Here is a 20,410-nt window from a genome sequence, read left to right as displayed (position 1 = left end):
TCTCCCCATGTCATCTCTCTGGAGCCGCCCGTGGGCAGCGGTGTGGGGGAAGGAAAGTGTCTCAGCAGAACCTCGGTTTCACTTCCTGCCTTGAACACAGAGAGTCATTATATAAATATCAACCTCAGCAGCTGCTGCTCTCACCCCACTTCTCGCTATTACTCCCGAGCCCCAGCTCACAGGCAGGGCGCCTGCAGCCTCTCACTTTCCCCTGGTCCCACAGCCATGCACCAGGCCGGCCAGGTGGGTGCCTGGGGCAGAAATGAATCACAACCTCTCTCTGGCCCTCCAGCCAGCCATGCCCAGTGGCCCGCACCTCACTGAGCAGGGGAGGTTGTCCTGACCAGTGGCCCACGTTAATCAAACTAAACCTCGTTTACAGATGTGACAGGCTGCCAGCCCATCCGCAGAGGCCACAGAATGCACCGTCAGCACTCGTGCTGGTCGAGGTGGGGCACGCTCACATATGTGTACTCTCTTCTATGCAGTGAACTAAAATCGCTCAACCTTTCAGACCTGTTTTAAGTCAGGAAGGCAGTGTAGCATGGTAGAAAGAAAAGTCTGGAATGAAAGATCAGACATGAGCTCAAGCCTCCACTCCGCTATAAATATTAGCAGAATAAATTCTCTGCTAATCTTCAAATGTAAGAAATTCCCCTCTAAACACTGGCTCATTGCTGTTGACTTATTTTACTTCTGAAGCTATAATTTAAAAAAAAAAAGTATTACAAAAGTCCCTGGCAGGTACATGTAATCTCCTTGATCCTAAATTTCTTCATCTCTAAAATAATGACGTGAGCCCTGCTTTTTCTCCAGGGTTTTTACAAAGATCATGCAAGACCTGTGATGCCTGCCTCTCTGTCTGAGCACTGACTGACTTTGTAATAGCGAGTGTGTGTGTGTGTGTGTGTGTGTGTATAAAAGAGGTTAGCGAATTGAAGGTTGGTATTCCAAGCTGTTTTAATTCAATTCAGTCACTCAGTCATGTCCAACTCTTTGTGACCCCATGGACTGCAGCACACCAGGCTTCTATGTCCATCACCAACTCCCAGAGTCCACCCAAACCCATGTCGGCGATGCCATCCAACCATCTCATCTTCTGTTGCCCGTTCTCCTCCTGCCATCAGTCTTTCCCAGCATCAGGGTCTTTTCCAATGAGTCAGTTTTTTGTATCTGGTGGCCAAAGTACTGGAGTTTTAGCTTCAGCATCAGTCCTTCCAATGAATATTCAGGACTGACTTCCTTTAGGATTGACCGGTTTGATCTCCTTGCAGTCCAAGGGACTCTCAAGAGTCTTCTCCAACACCACAGTTCAAAAACATCAATTTTCAGTGCTTGACTTTCTTTATAGTCCAGCTTTCACATCCATACATGACTACTGGAAAAACCATAGCTTTGACTAGATGGACCTTTGTTTTAATTACTCACGTCTTAATGGTGTGCTACAGTCCATGGGGTCGGAAAGAGTTGGACATGACTGAGTGACTGAACTAACAATTGTCAGAGCCATGGCCATCTTAGCAGCAGGAAGGCCGAGGCAGAGCCCAGCAATAGGGCTTCACTGGATTCTTGAAATGATTGATGGAAAGCAGTGTTTGGGAATCTCACCACTTGTGTGTTACTCAGCAGATCAAATGTGATCAGAATATCACATTCCTTCTCCCCCTTGACCCCTTTATGACCTGACTGGATATTTGTGATTTATTTATTAAGTGATAAAAACAGATTACTAGGCAATTGATTCAATATGAATCCATTAAACAAATTATATATATATATGCTTTGAAAAAAAAAAAACTAAAAAGTTGATGCTTACCAAAATATTAACTACTGGTAATCTCTGGATGGTGATATTTGGAGAGGTTAAAATTTCTTTCTCCATGCTTTTGTGAAATTATTGGCCCCTTAAAGAATGGAGATTTAGTGCTGTTAGCTTTTCTTCTTCCCTTAAGCACACATGTGTGGTGTTGAATGGAGAGAAATGACAGGTGAGGGAGCTGCAGCAAATTACCGTGGATCCGAGCAGAGTGAGGGTCTGGAGGCCTTTTCTTTAAATCGTTTCTTAAGAGTGATTGGTTGATTCCTATGTTTGTCATTCATTAATTCATTCATCTATCCTTCCATCGTTCATTCACTTGCTCATCAAGGAGTGACTGCATTGCTTATGCTTGTAGGGGAAAGGCACGGACTAGTTGTCAGAACACTGAGGTTTAAGTCCTGCTACCATTCTTCTAAGGCCAAGAGCCCTTGGCCCTTTGGATCACCTGAGGCTCCCCAGTCTGTAAAATGGGACTTATAATGAACAAGAAAACACTTTGAGAACTTCACAGTGCTGAGCAAAGGAAGAGTTTCTGTGAAATCAAAACACCATGCCAGCAGCACAAGAGAGATGGGTAAATCATATAGAACCTGCACTTTTGAGAATCTGACACTAGATAGTCTACTGGCTTAATGCCGAGTCTAGCAGTATGGGGCATGGAAAAAATCTCTGAACTGGAATCCAGGAAGCCTGGCTTCCAGGTTAGTCTGAGCTGCTGACGTGCTGTATGGTGATGAGTCACTCAATTTCCCCCTCTAGACTTCTGATTTTCCACTTGTCCTATAGAGGGATTATTAGGCTTAGGTATCTCTAAGGCACCTTGCAGCTTGGACACTTTATGAAATGAGTGAACTCAAGAAAAAATAGGAAACATGTCAAGATACCCATCATGAACCAATATCTATCATATACTAGTTTCTGTTTGGGCAACAAAGGCATGGGAACATTCTAGGCAGTGATGGTATCCCACAGGGCAGGTCTTGGTCTGTGAATGTTGATTTTCCATGGCATCTCTGCCTCTTTGCTTAGCTTCCATCTTTCTGGAGGAAAGAGGGAGCTCAAACTCTTCTCCAAGATGACGGGGAGTCCACCTGTGACTCCCAAATAAACATGATGAGCAGGACTATTTGCAACAATGTTAGCCATGTTTCCAAGCTGTTTCTCAAACCTATGACTTGAGTCTGAATGGGGGAGGTGGAAAGCAGAGCAGAGGGGAGCCCCAGCCTGGAAATTTGGAGCCCTGGGTCTAGGGCCAGCTTGTCCAGTGACTGATCAGTGACATTCATTTACTCATCACTCATTTCCTCAGGAAGCATTTATGGAGCACCTACTGTGTGTGTTAGGTTCTGGATTAGACACTGGAGACAACAAGTAGAACATAGTTTCCTAGACTTTGTGTTTCCTGAAAGCAAGGGTCCTTCCTTATTTTAGTTCAGTTCAGTTCAGTTCAGTCGTTCAGTCGTGTCCAACTCTTTGCGACCCCATGAATCACAGCACGCCAGGCCTCCCTGTCCATCACCAACTCCCGGAGCCCATCCAAACCCATGTCCATTGAGTAGGTGATGCCATCCAACCATCTCATCCTCTGTCGTCCCCTTCTCCCACCTTCAATCTTTCCCAGCATCAGGGTCTTTTAAAATGAGTCAGTTCTTCGCATCAGGTGGCCAAAGTACTGGAGTTTCAGCTTCAGCATCAGTCCTTCCAATGAACACCCAGGACTGATCTCCTTTAGGATGGACTGGTTGGATTTCCTTGCAGTCCAAGGGACTCTCAAGAGTCTTTTCCAACACCACAATTCAAAAGCATCAATTCTTTGGCACTTAGCTTTCTTTATAGTCCAACTCTCACATCCATACATGACTACAGGAAAAACCATAGCCTTGATTAGACAGACCTTTGTTGACAAAGTAATGTCTCTGCTTTTTAATATGCTGTCTCGGTTGGTCATAACTTTCCTTCCAAGGAGTACACATCTTTTAATTTTATGGCTGCAATCACCATCTGCAGTGATTTTGGAGCCCCAAAAAATAAAGTCAGCCACTCTTTCCATTGTTTCCCCATCTATTTGCCATGAAGTGATGGGACTGGATGCCATGATCTTAGTTTTCTGAATGTTGAGCTTTAAGCCAACTTTTTCACTCTCTTCTTTCACTCTCATCAAGAGGCTCTTTAGTTCTTCTTTGCTTTCTCCCATAAGGGCTATGTCATCTGTATATCTGAGGTTATTGACATTTCTCATGGCAGTCTTGATTCCAGCTTGTGCTTCCTCCAGCCCAACGTTTCTCATGATGTACTCTGCATATAAGTTAAATAAGCAGGGTGACAATATACAGTCTTGACATACTCCTTTTGCTATTTGGAACCAGTCTGTTGTTCCATGTCCAGTTCTAACTGTTGCTTCCTGACCTGCAAACAGGTTTCTCAAGAGGCAGGTCAGGTGGTCTGGTATTCCCATCTCCTTCAGAATTTTCCACAGTTTATTATGATCTACGCAGTCAAATGCTTTGGCATAGTCAACAAAGCAGAAATAGATATTTTTCTGGAACTCTCTTGCTTTTTTGATGATCCAGCAGATGTTGGCAATTTGATCTCTGGTTCCTCTGCCTTTTCTAAAACCAGCTTGAACATCTGGAAGTCCTTATTGCTCCTGGGCCTAAATATGACCCTGCCTTAAGGACCACCTAGACTAGAGGGATCTTTGGACACGCAATTTCCTTCCTTGCAGCTCTATGTTCTCACTTGTAAAACGGTTTTGGGGAAGTGGACTTTATGATCTCCACGATCCCATCTAGCCTGGGTGTTCTGTTCCATGATTGCATTACCTGGTGGCCTGCAGTGAGAAAGGTTTGCATACAGAGATGGAGCAAAGGTCACAGAATGATCTGCAGCAGAGATGAAATGAAACCGCAGAGTCTCCAGGGAGTGCGTGGAGCTAGTAAACCCCCTTCACCACGGAGACAAGACAAAGCCTGATCCAGGCATTCAGTCAGAGCACTGAGGCTCTGCGGGACACCACCCTGGGTCTCCATGGACCCTCCCCTCAGGGCAGGGGTGAGGTTTATCTGGCAACAGCCTGGACAGTGTCACAGCCAGCACTCTGGGCAAGACTGAGAGCCAGATGTTGGAGCGGAATACATTTAGGACGGAGAACCAGGATCTCTGAGTTCCTGTCACAGTCTGCCTCCCCCTGCTTTTACCTGTGTCACCAAAACTCTCCGGGGATGGTGACACCTACCTCCCATACTACTGTGATGATTAAATGTGAAAACACATATGAAAGGTCTTCGTAAATTCTGAAGTGCTTTATACATGGAAAATAGAGTTAATATTCATGAAAGAGGGAGAAATAAAAGGGCACCTTAAACAATGAATTGGTACCCCCTAAGTGTATGCCAGGCACTGAAGTAAGCACTTCATTAAAGCCAACTCATATAAACCCCATGACATGAGGTGGGGGTTAATGTTCCCATTCTACAGATGAGGAAATGGAGTCCCTGGGAGTTTAAGTAACTAGGTCAGAATCACCCCACCAGGAAGTGACAAAGCAAGGACTCATAGCAAGGGAGTCACCAACGTGCCCTTCTGCCTCCCTGCATGGAAAAATGTCTTCTAATTCAAGTTAATTCTAGCCAATAAACCTGGCCTGAGAGCTAGACTGAACACTGGGCACATGACAGTGAGGACGCAGGAGCATAAGCAAATAAGGAAATACTCCGAGGAGTAAGGAAATAGACCCTACAAATATGATTGGTATTGGAATAATGTAAAGAAAAATGTGGAGATGGAAAAGATGAAGAGGCTTTGCAGTTATCACCCTAGGAACAAGGTAGTGGATAAAGAATAGTTCAAGGTGAGGCTGAAAAGGTGAGGTGTTGGAGCCTGATGGTGAAAGATCTAGGAGGCCAGGCTACAGTGATCAGAGTTTAGTGTGGAACTGATAGACAAATGATGAAGGTTTCAGAGGTAGTGAGCAATGCATCAAAAGTGGAATTTTAAGAGAGTTAAACTAACAAAAGGGAAGAAACCCATTCATCTTTGATCACCACTATTACCACAGTCTGTGTCCTGGTAACGATGAAGTTAGATGAAAGTTAACCTTTCAAGTTGGACTCCTCCTCAGGGAAAAAGGGGGATGAAATTTCAGGTATTTAGTACATCATTGATACTCAAAATGGTGAAGAATGGAGAGGTGGTCCCGGAAGACTGGGTTGAAAGGATGTTAGAAGTGATGTGTCTCCATCCCATGCTTGACTCTCCCACTTCATTGTTGAGGAGGTGGTCCTGCCTCTGGTAGACCCCTCAGATGGTGGGGAATTCTCACTCCAGAAAGTAGCCTACTCTATCCTTGGACAGCTCCTCCTGCTAGAATGAGTCGGCTTTGTTTGTTCAAACCTAAAAATGTCTTTGCCTAGAGAATCCTGTGAACAGAGGAGCCTGGCAGGCTACAGTCCATAGGGTTGCACAGAGTTGGACACACCTGGAAGCTACTTAGCATGCATGCAAGCAAGAACATCTTTATCTCAGTATCACCATGTTTTTCATCCCCCTTGGGCCTAAAACCTGCATTAAGTGAGGGTAAGGGAGCTTTACAGGGGTTTGAAGGGGCTGGATCTGGGAAGCTCAGGACTATCTAGAGAGACAGGCAAACTTAGCATTTCGGGGGAGGAAGTCCAGCCAAGTGGGGGAGACACAGAGCTTAGAGCTGGAAGGAAAAATGGAGCTACTGTTTATGGGCCTCTGTAGCTGAAGGCCAAGTGCTGGGCTTCCGGAATCACTTTGCTAGTCAGGAAATAGGTGAAGTGTCCCACATGAATCTCAACTCTAATTCCTCTTAAGAAGCCTCTGTCTCTTTTCAGTGAATTACTGGAGAGACCTCCCAGACCATTCCTGCAACTAATACCTACTGGGTGCCAGGCAGTGAGATTTACAAGTGGGCTAGGCATGCCTACTCTTCTGAGAGGCTCACACTCTAAGAGGCAGATGAAGGGGATGAAGAAGTGAGCAAATAAAAATTATATAAAGAATCTGCGATGTATTCAAAAATGGTCAGCAGCCCAAGTTCCATGAGTCAGAACCATGTTTTGGTTTGTAACACTGGATTCTCAGTGCCTAGACTTAGGCCTGGCATGTTCTCAATAAATATCGATCAAATGAATAAATGAGTGAGTGAAAAAATAAGTGTCTGATAGCTTCTGATCTAAAACCATAATGAGGTTTTTCTAAGCCTCAATTTAGTACTTTATTCACTGTAATCTGGTGATCTTTAGGTCTATAAAGTCCCCTGGGAAGTTTGTCTTGGCAGATGGATATTAACCAATTGAAGACAGGCAAATGGCATCTACCACTTTCTATGACAATGCTGTCCATTCCATGTGACTGGTTCCTTGTCTACATGTGTAATCAACAGGAGTCTGACTTGTTGAGTGAACTTGGGCAAGTCACTTAACCTCTTAAACTTCCGTTTCTTTTCTGTGAAAGAAAGAGAGCACCCCATTCTGGTTCACATTAGTTAGTAAATAATTTCATTCCAAGAAAGAGCTTGACCTTGTTGAGAAAGAAACCAAATGGAAGGCAGGCTTTTTTCCTAAAGCAACTCTATCTTATCAGAGCATTCAGACTCAAAGGTTAGCCTCAGGGAGCTGCTGACATTAGAGGGGTATTTGAATCTGTGAACTTTTGGCTTAAAAGTAAGAGTTCAACTCTCCTCTGATTCTGGTATTGCAATGTTGGCCAAAGGTGGCTGTTGTACTGTGCGTACGACCGGAAACCCCAAATTGGGTTTGCATCTCTCTGGCCGAGCGAGGTGCCTTCCCCAGCCTCACCTCCAGATGTTCCATGGGGGTTTGAGGTGTGGAGGAGGAGTGAACAGAGCTTGGTGTCTCTCTGATTGAGGTGAGTCTGTGTACCCGCATGCACGAGAGAAAGCTGGGGGTGGGGGTGTCCCAGCCTGCTTCTGTAAATGGGTGCCACCGACAGCCACAGGGCGCTGTAGCCAGAAGGGAAAAATGCTTCTGTAATCACAAGCTAAAGGTTTCCCCCACCTTCCCTCTGAGAAAGTTTGGAGGTTATTTCTTTTTCAGCAAGCTGCCAAGCTTTTCCCCACATCAGTATTATTTCAATGACTTTTACAAACTCGCCCGCCTGCTTTTTAATAAGCAGGTCTTTGCACTGATGGTACATGTGCAAGGTCTGACCTTTTCATAGGAAAAAACATTCATAACCGAAGCCTATATATAGAAGCTGAAGACGGGAGCAGATAAAGATGTAGGTCATATGACTTTTTGTGTGTGTGAAGCATAATGCAAGAGGGACCCAGCAGACAATTCAAAACTCATGAAATACTGCCACTGGCTTAAGCCTTCCTAATATTTATCAAAGGCTTTCAATAATGACTTTGTTTTCAACTGGGAGCTGTAATGCCACCTTCTATCCCTGAATACAGGACTTTTTTCTCCACAGAGTAACTTTATTTAAAATTGCCTTTCACTATCTGGTTAACCCTTAACAAGTCTTGTTCAAGGAAAGCACAATGACCATAAAAATGTATCTAGTGAACAAATATTTCACATAATACGATTGGTAATCCAAATACCTGATTTGCGTCAAAGGAAGACATTTCCCCAGGCTCATGATTAGCTGAGTGAGCAGAAACCAAATTCCTCAGCATTCAAGACTAACATGATTGAGGGGTTGTTTGCCTTTCCAACAGTCTCTCCAGCACCCCTTTTTATACATCTTGTTTCACCAAATCCTCTACTCCTCCATCTTCATGTCCCTTCTTCCTTGCCTTTGCTCCCTTTCTTCTCCTTTCTTGGCACCTTCCTTTCTGGACACCTCTGTATGTACAGGTCTGTTCTGATAGCTATGGCTCAAATGCAGTTGCCTCCAAGAATTCTTCCTTCTCTCCCTTCCCAAGCTCTTTGTTCTTTTATGACCTGATCAGTACTTGCTGTGGGTTATGCTTCCAGTATATCCCATTCTTTTAGACTATAAATGCTTTGAGAGCAGGGTAAAAGTCATGTTTGAGGTATTCTGAACCCCCTTAACATGTAACCCTGAAGTTCATGTACCACAGGTAGTACTCATAAAACACATTCCTGCAAAATGTATATTGAGTGCATGAATGTGGCATGGTGTGCTAATGGTGATTTGTGGGGTGTGTATGTAGAGCTACTGTGCTAAGCATTATCTCATTTGAGCATCATGTATAAACCCATGAAGCTGTTGTTGGTATGTCACCATCCATAGCTGAAAAAACTAAAGCTCAAAGGAGTTTTAAACCTCACCCAACACCACATAGCTGGCAGAATGGTAGACCAGGATTCAAACTCAGATCTGTTTGGCCCAGAGGTTTGCTAACTTGTTCTAGATTACAAGAGCTGATTATTAAATTATCAGGAATTTGGCAAAGGGGTTGAAAGCACAGTTCTGATTAAAAATTAAATCACATAGGCAAAACACTCTCCGACATAAATCACAGCAAGATCCTCTATGACCCACCTCCCAGAATATTGGAAATAAAAGCAAAACTAAACAAATGGGACCTAATGAAATTTAAAAGCTTTTGCACTACAAAAGAAACTATAAGTAAGGTGAAAAGACAGCCCTCAGATTGGGAGAAAATAATAGCAAATGAAGAAACAGACAAAGGATTAATCTCAAATATATAATATACAAGCAACTCCTGAAGCTCAATTCCAGAAAAATAAATGACCCAATCAAAAAATGGGCCAAAGAACTAAACAGACATTTCTCCAAAGAAGACATACAGATGGCTAACAAACACATGAAAAGATGCTCAACATCACTCATTATTAGAGAAATGCAAATCAAAACCACAATGAGGTACCATTACACGCCAGTCAGGATGGCTGCTATCCAAAAGTCTACAAGCAATAAATGCTGGAGAGGGTGTGGAGAAAAGGGAACCCTCTTACACTGTTGGTGGGAATGCAAACTAGTACAGCCGCTATGGAAAACAGTGTGGAGATTTCTTAAAAAACTGGAAATAGAACTGCCATATGACCCAGCAATCCCACTTCTGGGCATACACACTGAGGAAACCAGATCTGAAAGAGACACGTGCACCCCAATGTTCATCGCAGCACTGTTTATAATAGCCAGGACATGGAAGCAACCTAGATGCCCATCAGCAGATGAATGGATAAGGAAGCTGTGGTACATATACACCATGGAATATTACTCAGCCATTAAAAAGAATTCATTTGAACCAGTCCTAATGAGATGGATGAAGCTGGAGCCCATTATACAGAGTGAAGTAAGCCAGAAAGATAAAGAACATTACAGCATACTAACACATATATATGGAATTTAGAAAGGTGATAACGATAACCCTATATGCAAAACAGAAAAAGAGACACAGAAATACAGAACAGACTTTTGAACTCTGTGGGAGAATGTGAGGGTGGGATATTTCAAAAGAACAGCATGTATACTATCTATGGTGAAACAGATCACCAGCCCAGGTGGGATGCATGAGACAAGTGCTCCGGCCTGGTGCACTGGGAAGACCCAGAGGAATCGGGTGGAGAGGGAGGTGGGAGGGGGGATCGGGATTGGGAATACATGTAAATCCATGGCTGAAAAAAAAAAAAGAAAAAAAAAAAGAAAAAAAAAAAATTAAATCACATAAACATATAAATAAATAGCATTAAAAACAATGGTAGAAAATACTCAAAACGTATCACTTCCTATTTATTTTATGAAATGTTATTATCATATATGTTCTTGAGGTTGTTAATATTGATTTTATCCATATGTTAGAATCATTATGTACTGCTGTGCATCTCTTACAAAGGACACATTCAACAATGTTGCCCTGGTAGCTTGAGAGTGGTCTCTGTGGGAACATCTCTACCAAGATGTTCTAACAATATCTACCAAGGATATTGGAAAACACAACAAACGTGTCTTGTCCCTTACCACCCCCATCCCACTTAAAGCCAGTTGTTACACATTTACAAACACAGTACTGGTCTGGCCCCAAAGTGAGACAAATGCTTCAGTAAATAATATGCTTTAGATCCAATACTCATACAGATTCTTCTGTTTCTAGACTTAACTTTCACTCAGTAGGGCCTAACTTTGAACCATCACAGATAAGCTGCTTTCTGATGTTAGAAAATTTCATAAAATTGACACTTACATGGCTCCTTTGGGCATCAGAACTGGAATAATAACTCTAAGTAGTTATTTTTTTTGCCTATACCCACATATCCTAAAACACTAACACAAATTTAATTATGCTCTTCATCACATCCTATACCCAGGAACACATGATGAATCTCATAAACTAAAGTGGGAATTCTAAAATATGGATATAAATTATCTCCCCAAATTTACATGAATATAATAACCTATTGCTTGATCTACATATTCTTAGAAGCTAGATTTCACGTACACAGTTTCCACACTATATATTTTATGTGCAGTTCCCATGAAATGAGATCTGACCTTTGAGCCACAGGTTATGGGATGGGTACTGATTCCTTACCTCTAGAGCATGTGTGTTAGTATTGCTGAACCTCAGTTTCCTCATCCGTACAATGAGGAATTTGATTTAGATGTCCTTATAGTTCCTTCTGGCTCACAATTTCTAAATGACACTGAACATTGCTTCTCTTCTCTAGGGCTCAGTTTGTGCATCTGTAACCAACGGGGGGTTGAAATGGGTAGTTCCTAATGCCCTTTGCAGCTCCATCATCTTATGGATCCACGTGAAAAGCCCTGTCTTCCATCTCACGTGTCATGCCTACTGGGTACCATCAGGCCTTCCTTAGCCCTGGGAAAATGCCAGGTCACCTGCTGAACACCCAGAACTCGAGTGTGCCAAGAGAGGACTCAAGAGATGGAGCTGCTTTTCTCGCTGGGAGCTCTAACTGCCACAGGACCAGGCTGCCACAGCCCTCAAAACAAAGGGAAACGTGTAGGCGGAGGGAGCGCCTCTGTTGTTTTCTTTTAGACGGTCTAGAAGTGAGGGTGAAATATCTGTACAAGGGTTTTGATTTGACACTCCAGCTGGGTCTGCAGTGAGGAGGGTGGGGGTGAGGGAGGCGCAAGACGTAAGACGGGTGACACTTTCTGTTGGACTGGGGAGACGGGGGTGACGGTGGAAAGGAAGGGAGAGGGTTATGCAGGAACTGCTGGGGTGATGCTCAGGGTGAGCAGAGCACTCAGCCAGCGTGTCTCAGTCTCTGCCCTTACTTGCTGACCCTGAACCTACAGTTCATTTGTATCTCTATGGAAAATCAAAAACTGTTCGTAACCCCTCATCTACATCTCCATCCTCATTCTCCCCCACAAAACCCGTATGCTTTTCAGGTTATAAGCACTTTGACATGTAAAATCTCTTCTGACCCACAAGACAACTCAACTAAATAGGTATCATTGCTTGGACTCTTCAGAGGAAGAATTGGAGGTTCAGAAAGGGAACTGAAGTTGTTTAAGATCACCTAGGCTGGAGGGCTGAGACTGGAACAGAGTCCGTTCTTTGAACTTCATGTCCATATGTTTCCAGCTCCCAAATGGCTGCAAGGGTTGGAAACCACATGTCTCCGAGTGGCTGCTTTCCTGAGGACTCCCAGAACCACACTTAGGAAAGGAGGGGTTGATGCATTCATGAGCTCAGTGAATCCTAGAAGTGGAGGGCAATCTGCACATCCCCTGCCCAGACTCTTCAAATTTCACATGGGGGAAATGCAGCCCTCAGAGACATGTGCATGTTCAAAGTCATGAACATGAACATAAAGAGCGAGGGACAAGGCTAAGATTTCACCTGCTGGTCATTGCCATCTGCTCAGGCATTTCTCTCTTTTGATGGCTTTTTAGCTACCAGCAACATTACAAGATCCTGGCTACTCTAAAAGCCTCGACCATCATTGTGAGGTAAAGTTACATTTTCTTCCAGTATGGACATGGGCAGAAGAACCGTGGATGGAGGGAGGCCAACATACTCCGATCTCAGCTGTCATTTTGAATTTGAACTCCTCTGTGCCAGAAATCGGATTTATTGCTGGTGAGAATGGTGACTCATGCTCTTTTGACGCCAACCAACTAATTTATCCTGCTGTGGTTTGGTAGGTACAAATGTTTAGTATGTAATCAAAAATAGAGACCCACCCTCTCCCACCACGCAGGCCCTTAAGATGGGTCTTGCCCAAGCCTGAGGATGTTCTCGAACGCCAATCAAACTTTTACCTCAAGTATAATCTGTCTTATTCTAGGAATCACTGAAACTTGTAACCCAGTCATGAAGGATAGCACACTGTATCAATAAAAGGGAAGAGTCTCATCTAAGAGTTCCCTGTCTTGAGTATACCTTCTTTTTTATTATTACTAAATTGATTTGGCACCTTTGGCAGCTCATTTCCTCTCTCTGAGCCACATTATCCCTATCTGCTAAATGAGAGGGTCAAAGTGGGTGACTTTGGGGGATTATCTATTTTAAGGAGTTCCTTCCTTATAAGATCACACTTTTATCAGAGGCATCTCATTACATCTCAGTTTTTCTATATGGTCTTGAGATGCTTTGGGGGTGAGGTTTAACCTGTGTTCTAGATGGGATTCTGCTCTATTTCTAAAAGGATAAGGAAAGCTAATAAGAATGGTATCAATTTAACCTGTAAAAAGTTAACTTCAGGATGGGCAATGGTGGTGTATACAACAAACTTCAGAACTTGACATGACTTAAGCTTTCTTGCCCTCATTACAGTATTTCTTTTAAAACCTACTTTTCAGGCCAGATGGACAGGGCACCCACCATAACCATCCAAGAGGTGAAGATGAATTCAGAGGTAACCTCTACAGGGATAAAAACAAATAAAATGTTTTATTTTAATAGTCACAGATCATTGTCTCAAGATTCAGCCACTTTGATCCTGGAGAGCGGTCTCTATCAATTTTTCTAACATGGTTGTGCAAACTCAGGTCTGAAACTTGGGTTTCTTCACTCACTTTTTCAACTAGTATCTCCTAAAGTGCCTATGCAGTGCCAGGCACTTTTGCCATGGCTGTGGGAAAACAAGGATAATTTTAATACTACCCTGATCATAAGGACCTTAGAGTCTTCCCAGAGAAGATTTAACAGGCACACAGATGACTGTAGCTTAAGGCAGTGGCTTCAATGCCATGAGAAAGCTGGAGGCTGTTGAGAGAAGAGAGATTCCATCTCACTGAAAGCTCCTCCCACAGGAAGTGGCCTCTCCAGTCTTGATGGTTGTCAGGCAAGATTTTAATTCATTGTTAATAAGCTAGCGAATGGGGAGCCTACTTCTCTGTGATTCTTTTTTTTCATCTGTAGAATGTGATAAGAATAGTATCAACCTCAATGACTTGTGAGTAATATGTGATTTCACGTGTATTAAAGCTCTTAGAAAATTTCCTGGAACATTGTAAGTGCTCAAAACATTCATCATGATTTTTATTCTTAGCATCAGAGTAAAATTACCCCAAAGTTTCTTGCAGTCTCAAGAGAGAGATCCATGGAGGGAAGAACCACGCTCATAGACTTCTTTGTGTGTTACAGTGAAACCTACTCAGGTCACAAGTGTCCAGGCTGTGTAGCTCAGAAGGGTGCCGTCACTTTCTCCCTCTCTCCTAAACTCGTCCTTCTGTCTCTCAAACACATCTCGCGTGTGCACACACACACACACACACAAATGCACAACTGTTTCTGTCTGTAGAAGCTGGACTGTTTATCAAAAGCCCCAGATGTAGGAGTGTTTCAAATAATTTTTGGAAACTGAAATGATTTCAGAGATAATAAGCATCAAGACTGTGGGTGTAAAATAAAAACAATAGGTGAGTTCATAGTGAAATCTTTACATTGAGGAGAGGTGGGTTTTCCTTTTTACTGTCTTTTTTCCCAAAAGCATCATCATTTATGTGGTTTGAAAGTGATCTTTCCTCTGGAAATTAGACATTGTGCTATACAACACAAAGATGTAGCTGATTAATTGTATGAAAAATTCAATCTCTTTTGAGCGTAGCTTCGTTCTCCTTCAGGCATGGCAGCCTACAAGAATGAATTTGCTTTGAGTCATATATTTTACATAAACCAAAGAGGTTACCCCTAAGATGAACTGTCTGGCTTACTCTTCCCCACCCCCACCGCGTCCCACACACCATCTCAGGAAGGTATTAGCAGTTTCAAAACTTGAACTTTCTCTCAAGCATTTCTTAACTTGAACCAAGCAGGATTTCTGCATTAAAAAAAATTATTGTCACAGTGCCGTGTGTAATGAATGACTATGGGCATGTTGTTCTTTTAGATGTAAAGCTAATGAGACAATATTTCTCATTTACCATCAGTGTGGCAAATACTGGGGAGAAGTACTGCTGTCCTGGATATTCAGCAGTGTTTTTTGTCTCTCTGGTCACATTGTGAACAGAGACAAGCAGTTGCTAGAGGCTGACCAGGATGGGGAGTATTGAAGTTCGTCTAAGTTCACCCCACATCTCTTCTGTTTTACAGATGGAGAGATTGAGGGCCAAAAAGAGAAAGTGACTTGCAGAAGGTCGCAGAGGGGTTAGAACCCAGAACTTCTGAATCGCAGTCCAGGATTCTAACAATAGAACAAAAGATTAACACTAGCCCACAACCACAGTGCTCACATAAAGTGTAATGACATGATACAATAATATCTGACTTGAATGGTTGCTATGGGGGTAAATGAGATAACAAATGTGAAATATTCATGTAAAATCTTAGAGTACTACCTAGATGGTTGATAAAGAGTGCAGAACATCTATACAAGTCAATGGAGAAATGAGGATTATTTTCTTCCTGCAAATAAAACAGAAGTAGTCCCAAGGTCATTTTAAATGTGTTTGCCTGATGACTTCTTTTAGCCTGAAGTTTCCTCTGCATAGTTCAGCATGAGGGAGTTTCATGTCATTCTAGACGAAAGATAATTTGTCTGTCTCTCATATAACTAGCAATCTCTAACCAAGCACAAATGTGGCTGAGGTCAAAAGCAGAAACACTACCCTAAACTTGAAGATGGCATTTGCAGACTTAAGCCTAGAGCAGGAATTCTACGCTCAAAGTGGAGGCTTCTCAGTCAAACAGGTAAATAGTACCTTTGGCACCACAAAGACTTCCTCTAGAGCGAGGAAGATGGGAAGAGACGGCAGAAGGTTATTTCACAAGAAGTTGGGCTCGAGAATAGAAGTACATGCTGTTCATGAGACTTTTCTGATAGGGATTTAAGACAAGTTGAGTCACCTGTGAGATTGACAGCAACACATTGGACGCTTGCGGAAGCACGGTTGGAATTGTTTGGTGCCAGCCACAGGAGGAAGTTCCCATGAGACCGAGGGTGGCTTAGAATTTTTGGACAATCTAAAAACTGCTAACATGGAGCCAGGTTGCCTCTGAGAAGAGAGCATGTGACCCTAGAAGCCGTCCTACAGGGGCTGTGGAAGGGATGCTGAAAACAGGCTGCAGACCAGACAAAGCCCCCTGTACTATGCCACCCTCTAAGAGTCTCTCTGAAAGTCTAGAATTCCTTTTTTTCCATAGAGGGAGGATGCTGAAAGAGCCACAGGAGTTAGAATGGCAATTGACAGGGTGGAAAATCTTTAAGCGGCCTCACCTTTCTTCTCCCATAAAAAGAGAGTGATGAGATCCTGCTCTCAGGGAAATGAAAGGGCAGTAACTTTCCAAAGCAATCAAAGATGCTGCCTCTAGTCCTATATTCAGGCCACATGTGGAAGTGCTTGCTTTCAGATGGATTGTGGGGATTTTTTTTTCCAGCTCAAAGTCTTCTGTGGCTGAAATGATGTGATCCAGATTGTGCAGCGGAGTTGCTCTATGCTAGGTGGTACCTGGCTTGGAGGATCGCCTTCCGTGGCCTAGCAAATACAGTTCTGAGGTGGGGTGCAGCAGGAGGTGGTAGTGGTACTGGGGTGTTGTAAGATTTTTCTTGGAATCTGTGAAGCTGCTTTAAAAGACCAATGGGATCATCAGAGATTGTCCTGCTGTTTATCACAACGGGATCCATAGCACACTGATTCTATGAGATCCGTGTTCTAGGACCAACTTAGAGGAACGTTGCACATTCCATAGCCCACCCCCCCCCCCATGTAGATTTGCATGTAAATACTCTGAAAAGGGACAGAGCAAAGCAACCTGTTTCATTTTTAATAATCCTTCTTTTTTTTCTAACTTGTTTGACCATGATAACCATTTTCACTGAACACTACAGTCATCCTGGGTGCTTATGCTCCATAGCAAATCCTTTGAGGAACATTTGTGGTTAATTCCATGGATTCAGTAGTCACTGACACAAGGACGTACAGAATGTTAGCATTGAAAGCAACACAGGATTCAATGCCTTCTTCTACTTTTTAAATAAAGAAAGCAGAGACTTAGAATTTTGTACCAAAGTAATGAACAACAGCCATTAATCCTGAACTATAAGAGCCTAAAATTCTAAAATGTCAACAAATGCCTGTGTAACATTAGGTCATGGATTGTGATGTAATATTATATTATACATAAGGATAAATGGGAGTTCCAAGAATACAGGAGTTGGAATGAATAGAACTGGTTTCTAATCTGAGGTATCTGCTTTTTTCACTCTTATGGCATGGGTCCATCACTTTTATTAGCAGTGGGTACTCTCTCCTGTCTAAATTGGGGAAGATAAAGCTTGTCTGGCTAATTTCACAAGTTCTGGTGAGAATGAAGATAGAAAAAGGATGTGAAAGTGGTTTATAAATTGAAAGGTACTGTGTAAATGATAGAGATCCTTTTTCCCCCTAACTGGTTGATGTGTCAGTTGACATTGGGAGGCATTGCCATTGTGTACATTTTCCATTGATTTCCTATTTCTTGAAGTTTGCTTACATCTCTCCATACACTCCATCTTTTAACTGCTTTCCCAGGTTAGTGAGATGACCTCTGTGTGGAAGCTCTCAGCAAAGTCACAAAGTCAGTTGCCGCCCTGGAATGAGACATGGAACCTAGGACCTTAACTCACACCCAGTCAAGCTGACTTGCAAGGGAAAGCAGAAAGCTATGGGCAGGGACAAACCCTCACAAACACCTGTGAAGAACACAAAGGCCTCTAAATTCTGTGTTGTCAGGACTGAACAAAAGAAAAGGAAGAAACCACCAACATTAGTACCAAGAGAAAAGAGAGTGACAGAGACAGAAAGACTTGGTTCATGAAGCCTGGGTATCTTATCTCTGGAATGTTATTGATAATCTGAATGTAGAGTGAGATCTTAAGTGAAATGAATTGGTGGTTTCAGTTCCGGATATGGTATGCAAAGAAAAAAAAAATTGCTCTTTGAAATTCAGAGCTTCCTTGTCTGGCTTCAGGAAGCCACACGCCGCCTGAAGCTGAGTGTGGAAACTGACTCATTTCTAGCCCTTTGAGATTAGCCTTTCCAGCCCCCAGACTGTGGGCAGGATCTGAGGCCTATTGGGTCCAGCCAAGCCTGGAGAAGGAGATCAGAAAGAAAAGTGTTGGATACACACCTCTTTTCGGGTGCTTGGCCACCCAGAAGGTTCTAGATGCAGTGGCCCTTCTGGACAAACTACTTCCAAAGCTCTTCAACTTGCAGTTGGTAGTGGGTGGGTGGCCTGAAGTGCAAGGAAACAAAAATTCAAAAGCAGTGACTACCTAATTTTTAAGGAGACATTAAAGCAGGTTGTCTGGCTGACCCACTTTGTGGACCAACTTGACCGTGAGGTTATGAGTGTAAAAGATATCATATGTTTCCATACCAACCAGCCCTTGGAAGCAATGAGTCATTCTCCATGACTGTCCCAACAATCTGTGGATCTGGTATTCTGTGTGCCACTCAGGGACATGGGAGCCCCAGAAGTACTTAAAATAACTTCTACAGAAGAGAAAAACATGCTAAAAATCACATTTTCCCATTTTTTCTTTACACCTCAAACATGATTGCACATGATGTGTCAGTTAAACTGAAACGTGGAACCCCAGGCATGACAGGAGGGAACTCAGATTTTCTAGAAGGGTCATTCCAAGCTTGACCCTTTAGACCTTAAATCAGCAGTTTCCAGACTGCCTGCAGACCATCTCAGTAAGAGAAATAGTCACTAAGATGACCTTTTATTTCAATCTGATCGACACATTAAAAAAGCCAGAACAACGTGTTTGAAGATAATGTGAAGAGTGCTGGTTTAAATGAGAAGCTAGTGAGAGACAAGATGATACTGGGGAACTGGGACCAACAAAAGACCTGGCTGAGGGTCAGAAGACCAGAGTTTACTAACTCCATGGCTTCTGGCAATCCACTTAATGTCTCTAAACCTCACTTTTTCATCTATAAAGTAGGAACACTAATTTAAAAAGACAGCACACATGTGAAGGCATTTGCCTTACAAATGGTAAAGACTGCAAAGGTTCATAGTTATTACTATATATGAGCTTTTAAACATTAATGATGAAGCTGTGTTAGAAGTGAAAATTTTAGACTTCATCATAGACTAAGCATTCATCTTCTAAATTTCCTCATCTGGAAAGCACTCATGAAACACATTAACCCACATTATTGATTTATTTGCATGGCACTTCCAAAAAATATCTAAAATAGCTCATAAGATATAGAGGTAACAACCTCATTAAAACACAGATAAAAGATTAAGACCTGGTCAGGAAAGAAAAGGACAGTGAGGAGGAGAACTCAGAATTATAATAACTTTACTGAAGCATAGAGTGTGATTTTTGAGCCTCCCAGCAGCTTAGACAAAGAGGGAACTTCGCAGTATTATATAGTACTTTTCATCCAGTAAAGGAAGAATAGCTATGTACGGATTGTGGAATAGCTATGTACGGGAAGGAGGACCAAACCCTTCTTGGCCCTAAATTCCACACGAAATGTATCACTTACATCTTTATTTAAGTGATTTGAAGAAATAAAACGAGCAGGATCTTCAAAAACACACAGCAAAGATACCGTTCCAGTCTAACCACTAAGATATTTCCCTTTGTGAATCAGTGCTTGCCTTCCCAGAACAAACAAACAGCAAGATGATTAATAGAAGAAGCAGGCTGCCTTTAAAAAATAGGGCAGTGAAAATCAGAATGTTTGCCCCTGGCAGGGGCTTGCCACTAACCCAGGTACTCACAGAGGCAGTCACCATTCATTAGGGGAGTCCAGTCAGCAAGGCAATCTACAAGGTGCCTTGCACAAGGTCACCTGGTGTCTCTGAAACTGACTCTGCATTCTGAGTTCCTTAATATGATTTTTTAGGTCACAGTGTTCTAGGCAAAGCTCCCTATTGATGTACATCTCTCATGCAAGATTTAGATCACCTCTTTTCGGGCAGAGCTCCATGGAAACACCGCCCATGATTTCTGAAGTGGAGACTGATTGAATCCCAGTAATGCCCAGCTGGAGTGGACAGTGAGCCTGCAGCTGACCCATTGCTGGACAGCTGGCAAGCCTGAGACTCCCAGAATATAGTCCTTAGAAGCCACTATTGTTTTAATGACACAGTAAATTCCTGTTTACCTAAGGTGGCTAGGCAATGGAAAATTCTGGTTCATGTTGTTGTCATCTATATCATTTACTGATTCTTGGTCTCCAAAC

At 42.8% G+C, this 20,410-nt stretch overlaps 2 long non-coding RNA genes across 3 annotated transcripts; one reads left to right on the top strand and one right to left on the bottom strand.

Moving 5' to 3' along the window:
- The first annotated feature begins 7,568 nt into the window (after nt 1-7,568).
- Nucleotides 7,569-15,655, top strand: LOC122675738. Of its 2 annotated transcripts, XR_006335328.1 has the most exons (4): nt 7,569-7,711; nt 12,747-12,915; nt 13,577-13,632; nt 15,312-15,655. It is a non-coding gene; the product is annotated as an uncharacterized LOC122675738 (long non-coding RNA). The 2 variants fall into 2 exon arrangements; XR_006335327.1 differs by lacking the exon at nt 13,577-13,632.
- On the bottom strand, nt 13,642-20,028 carry LOC122675740. The gene is made up of 3 exons (XR_006335329.1): nt 19,947-20,028; nt 18,327-18,431; nt 13,642-14,852 (listed from the first exon to the last, which is right to left on the bottom strand). It is a non-coding gene; the product is annotated as an uncharacterized LOC122675740 (long non-coding RNA).
- Between the last annotated feature and the right edge of the window lie 382 nt (nt 20,029-20,410).

Source organism: Cervus elaphus, chromosome 19 (genome assembly GCF_910594005.1).
Source record: "Cervus elaphus chromosome 19, mCerEla1.1, whole genome shotgun sequence".
NCBI classification, from domain to species: domain Eukaryota; kingdom Metazoa; phylum Chordata; class Mammalia; order Artiodactyla; family Cervidae; genus Cervus; species Cervus elaphus.
Note: the sequence above shows the minus strand (reverse complement) of the source record. Positions and strands in the feature narration are given on the sequence as shown.